Source organism: Macaca fascicularis, chromosome 9, assembly GCF_037993035.2.
Source record: "Macaca fascicularis isolate 582-1 chromosome 9, T2T-MFA8v1.1".
Lineage (NCBI taxonomy): Eukaryota > Metazoa > Chordata > Mammalia > Primates > Cercopithecidae > Macaca > Macaca fascicularis.
Window position 1 is genome coordinate 136,961,501 of NC_088383.1, and position 6,000 is coordinate 136,967,500.

At 46.1% G+C, this 6,000-nt stretch overlaps 1 protein-coding gene across 10 annotated transcripts in view; it reads left to right on the forward strand.

Annotated features, from left to right (window-relative positions):
* PTPRE (protein tyrosine phosphatase receptor type E) overlaps nt 1-6,000 on the forward strand; it is a 182,526-nt gene that overhangs the window by 88,500 nt on the left and 88,026 nt on the right. The gene's annotated exons all lie outside the window — the stretch shown is intronic.

Consider the following 6,000-nt stretch of genomic DNA (forward strand, 5'->3'; position numbering starts at 1 on the left):
CAAGAACCCAGCGGGGCGGGGGTAGGAGGTGGGCCAGGTGTGAGTGAGGGGCCATGCCCCGGCACATGTCCCATTGCCCCACCAGAGTTCCCTCACAAAACACAAGTTCGGAGAGAAAATTCTTATGACAGGTGAAGGTAGCAGTTACAGAGCATTAAGCCCTAAGCACGAGGGACTCTCTTCTGAGTGAGGGCCTGAGCACTGCTCTGCTCTCGCGTCCCCAAAGCCCACCCTGAGTACGAGAAGTGAGGGACAGAGTCCTGCAGCGTCCACCCCGTGGTGACTGGTGAAGGGTTTTCTTTTCCAGGGGGAGCACAGCCAGAGCTCTCTTCTCTGAGTCCATCATTAGTTTCCGGAAAAGCCTTCCCTGCCCACCCCATCTGAGGCTACCTGTCTGACTTCCAGCCCCAAGTTACTTTCTGTACCCCCGATTTACTTTATGTTGTCATTAAAGCGCTTACCAGTATTTGGAACTGTGGTATTTACCCATTCTCTCACCCGCAAGAACGCAGGCCCCATAGAATGGGGATCCCATCCCTCTGTCCCCTCGCACAAGTGCTGGCATGAGAGAGGCACCCAGTGAATTTTAGGTGCATGAATGAATAGTCCTTACACGACTTTATATCCTTTTAGAAGCAAGCTGGATATAAATAAATAAATGAAATCCGGTGGCTCACGCCTGTAATACCAGCAGTTTGGGAGGTCGAGGCGGATGGATCATGAAGTCAGGAGATAGAGACCATCTTGGCTAACACGGTGAAACCTGTCTCTGCTAAAAATACAAAAAAATTAGCCAGGCGTGGTGGTGCGTGCCTGTAGTCCCAGCTACTCAGGAGGCTGAGGCAGGAGAACAGCGTGAACCCAGGAGGCGGAGCTTCCAGTGAGCGGAGATCACACCACTGCACTCCAGCCTGGGAGACAGAGCGAGACTCTGTCTCAAAAAATAAATAAATAAATAAATAAATAAGTCAACTAACACCTCCAAGTGTCTCAGTCAATTTTCAGTGATTTTTCTCTGTCCAACACCAGACTAGCTTCAGTGATTTCTTTCACTGATGTGGCCACATTTGTTTTGTTTTATTTTGTGGCCGTGCAGCCCGATGTCCCAGGGGCTGTTAGTCCTCCTGACTCCCTGCTGGAACACAGGGGAGAGCCTCATTCCAGGTCTGCACTGGCCCCAAACTGGGCCAAGACTGCACATTTCAGTTCACTTTGGGTTTCTGATACCAGTTCTCTCCCCAGTCCCCCTTCCCTAGGATTCCTAAGAGCTAAGGGATGTGCCCACCAATCCAAACCACCTACTAGCATGGAACTTCTGTCTTGAAAGGGATATGGTTTTGAACCAGTCACTGGGAGATGCGTTCTAAGGTGAGGCCTTCCTGGTCGATAAACCCGTAGGTGTCGCCCACCAAAAAGAGTAAATCTGACCTCAGCCCCGTCCCACAGTGGTGTCTATTCCATCAGGGCAGAGGGGCAGCAGCTGGCAAGAGAGGCTCAACCCCCACACTCCTGAGAGCCAGGAGGCCCCAGCATTCAAACTCAGGCTTCACAGATCCACACATCTTTGTTCTCAGAGAGGGGAACCCAAAGTGTGTCTCCCAGTGAGTTCTGAGGATGAGGGAATTATGAACGCACCATGTCCGCTTGTGAGATAAGCTGACCCACCTGGTTCCTCATAGTGGGAGGTGGCTCAAGGGTCAAGTGGCCCATTCTACCTGGTCCTCTTGGTTTTCTTCCATCCGCTTCCCTGGAGATGGTTATGTGCTTTGCTTCTTACTAACAGTAACGTATCCAGAAGCCAAGGCAAGCTAGGAGGAGGAGTGAGATCTGGATCTGCAGAGCCAGAATAGCAAAATTACGCAGCTGAGGCTTAGCTGACTGTCCAGACCCTGACGGTGGGGTTTAGAATTGGACAGCATCCAAGCCGTTCTGTGATTTCATCAGCACCATCATGCAATAAGCTGTTATAAACACCTATATGAAAACCTGTTTTCTAACGATACTGCAACATTTGATTAATTCTTCTGGATGCGATAGCAAGATGGCTAAAGCAAGCATTGCTTGCAGTTATGATGAATTTGCTGAGGAAGATTGCCAGGCCACAAACTAATCATTCTTAGGTGCCTCATTTACCATTCTGTCCATGTTTATACCAACTCTACACGAGCGTGCACGCGCACACACACACATGCGTGTGAAATATTCCAGACCACCTTGAGCTAAATGAATTTGACCTCTATTTATAAAATGTGCATTAGCGTGAAATGGAGGGGGGCTTTCTTTAAGGGTTCAGCAAGCCATCTAGCCCACATGCTCCTGTCTTAGATGCCAGCCTTGGTCTTAAAGAGCCTAGTTTCTAAGGGAAAATTCATGTCATGGACATCTTGTTGCCAGGAATCAGTGTGATTCACTTTTCATTTCAGGATGATGTTGAGTCTCCTGTGTTATTCCCAGTGTGGACGTGGAGCAGTGACTGATGTCTAATTATTTGGAAGGGAGAGAGCTTCTCTAAGAAGGACATACAATGTCGGAAACTTCCGTTGCTTGGCAACACGTAACTTTACCTATGTTTCACCAAAGGCAGTTTAAAGGGCTAAAGACGCCCATTCATGCAACAGTAGGTTACAAGGAAGATCTCAAAACCTGCCCTGTCAAAATCACTCTTTCCACCATAGAAATAAACACCGAAGAGAGGGTTTAAGACATGGGTGTTTGCATGTTGCACATCAGTAAGGAGGGTGGGAAAGAAGGCAGTGGTGCCCCCATTTTTCTGGAATCATACTATGTACATGCCCTGTTAAAGTTGATTCAAATCACTCATTCCTTACAATAAAACCTCCAGCCTGAGAGTCCCCTTTAGAATGTATGCCCCTGCAGCTTCCCCAGTTTTTATGACTGTGGTATCTCGCTGGAACCCGTGCCAGTCCCTTCCCATCCAGCTAGTATGCCTCCCGGCATTCAGCTTCAGCCCCCAGCCTTGTTTCATGTCAGCAGCTGAGCTCATGAAAACTCTTCTTTCCAATGAAGGAGGAGGCTGAGAGGTGCACCAATGGCTAGATCCAGGCACACGCAGGCTCCAAGTTCACAGAAACAGGGCCGTCATGTCCCGGCTGTTGGGAGTTCCTGTGAATGCGACAACCCTCATTTCTTTTTGAAGTGGGTGTTGTAAGAAGCATGTCTGTTCATTGTGGCAGCCTGAGTTTTGGAGGCCCCCACAACATTCTTTCCTACGTGGAAAGAGTTTTCTTTTTAATTCAGAAACAACAAACCTTCTCAGCCTCAAACCAGGCCAAGCTTATAGTGTCATGGCAAAAAAAAAAAAAAAAAAAAAAAAAAAAAAGAAAGAAAGAAAGAAAAAGAAACAGAAGAAATTAAAACAGGCAACGCAAAAAACAAATAGAAAAAAAAGAACACAGTGCAACAGTCAAAATCAGGTTAACGAATTTGGGCCGAACTTAGGTTTAACATTTCCTTGAAGTCTGGCTTCCATAAACCACCTGTCTGTTCCGAACAGCCGCCTCTGAAGTACAATCCAGCTTATTTCTCCCCTTTTGATCAATGCTTTTCCCAGGAATCAAACCCAGCTCTTAAGAGCATTTGTAATGAAAGCTGAAGACAGCTGACCATTGGCCCTGAACACCCAGGTACACTCTTGAGTTTGCCCACAAGGAAAAGTTATGGAGTCCATATCCTCCATGTTCAAGGTAATCTCCCAAGTTCCTCTGCTGCTGCTGGCTGTGAGGCATTAATATCCCCCCACAACCTGGACTCAGGGGCTGCAGCCTCAGAGGACCAGCATTGTGGAGTTCAAGTTCAGTTCAGCACTTGAATAGTAGTACATCCTTCAGGAAACCAGGGCACTGAAGACTGAAAAGCAGAATCAACAACATTCATGTATATTTTAAAGCCAGAGTTCACAGATTAGAGACCATAGGAATTAATATAAGTACATGTACATGTATTTGTGGCTATGTGTACTAGTTACAAATAAGAGACAAGAAAGGAGATATACAAATGGGGGAACCAAGCATATTCAAAACTGAATATGGCAAAAGTTCAAATGAATGTGAACTAACAACAGAAAATATAGTTTCTCATTTCTAGACATATAACTTCTGCTTTTTCAAAACCATTTCTCAAGTTATTGATGATAATACAAATTCTGTCCTTAAATTGCTTAATGAAGGAGAGTAAATTAATGTATTTTAAGATGATCTTTCTGGTTTTTTTGTTTGTTTGTTTGTTTTTGAGATGGAGTCTCACTCTGTCACCCAGGCTGGAGTGCAGCGGCCAGATCTCGGCTCACTGCAAGCTCTGCCTCCCAGGTTCAGGCCATTCTCCTGCCTCAGCCTCCCAAGTAGCTGGGACTACAGGCGCCCGCCACCTCGCCCGGCTACTTTTTGTATTTTTTAGTAGAGACGGGGTTTCACCGTGTTAGCCAGGCTGGTCTCGATCTCCTAACCTCGTGATCCGCCGGTCTCGGCCTCCCAAAGTGCTGGGATTACAGGCATGAGCCACCGTGCCCGGCCCCGATCTTTCTGTTTTTAAGTCCCGCTGCTTCCGTCACATTTACACTGGCACACACGGACACTTCCATCTGTCCCCATTCGTCATCACTGTGAGATGAAGCTGAGAGTTCGATTCACTAAGTTTTATATAGCCAGTACCATGTGAAACACATGATTTGATTTAAGTGTGTGGTGTGACTGCAATGGGAAGCAGCCGAACACACAGCAGCAATACTGCAACATCACCATGACAACCAGTGGAAATAATGGCCCCCTTTGGGAATAAAAGAGATCTCAAATCCTGTTGCAGAGTCAGTAGCACTGGCTGTCTGCAGTAGAGATGGTTTTCGATGATTGTTTCAGAAATTCCTTATCAACAGAAAATGAATGAGAAGGGGAGTTTTCAGAAGATAAATGGATTTGCAAACAACTAATGCGATCATCAAAATCACCAAGGAAAGCAAAGCAGCGACTGGGGAATCTGAGGCTGAAGTAGCAAGGGCATTCCCCCCAGGCTGCTATTCCAGTCGCTGTGAAAGCCTGGTCACTGTCTTTGCCACGCAGAGCGCATCTCTGGGAACGCTGTCGATCTGTGCCTCCATCTTTTAAAGCTTTCCATTTCTGTCTGGATTTTGTCTTTATGGGAGGCAAGAATAATAGTGAATTGAATGAAATGGAATATATAAATGTCTAGCACAGTCCTTGGCACATAGAAAGTGCTCTCTAAGCAGTAATTCACATCAAATTCTGGGGACAAATGAAAGTGAGTGCCTGGCACTGCACATAGGAAATGTAATCGTCTTTTAAAGGAAAAGACGTGACAGCAGACCATCCTCCCGACACGATGTGCTGCGTTGGTGCGTTTACGTGTCTGTTCCTTCTGAAAGACTCAAAATTGTGTTGGAGCTACGGGTGCGCGTTTGTAAGACCTGCACGAGTGACCACGCCACTGGGAAGGGCACTTCTTTATGAAGTCGCCATATTCCCAGGGAGACTGGTCAACCCATAGAATGTGAAATGAAGCTATGTGAAAAACAATTCCCCTTTGTCACAGAGAAGGAGAACTTGGTGAGACTGGGCAGCTGCAGGAGCCTCAGTTTTTCAGATAACAGAACAGAGTAAAATTTGAGGGTACATTTCCCTTTTTGTTTTAGGAAGTGCTGTAGAAGGGGGCAAAGAGATCTTTGATATGAGAAGGTATTTCTTCAAAGCAGCATCGTGCCTGAAATAGCATTGTTCTTTACGCTGAGAGAAGGGGAAATGGGAATTTGCTGTTCAACGGGTTTAAAGTTTCAGTTACCAGAGATGAACAAGTCTGAGAGCTCTGCTGTGCCACATCATGCCTATAGTCACCGAGACTGCATTGTACACTTTTTTGTTAAAAGGGTAAATCTCATGTCAAATGTTGTTACAACAATTAAAAAAAAAAAAAAAAACCCTAGACCGTATTTGCGGAAAGGCACTAACCATACATGTGCTCAAGAGCTCTTTT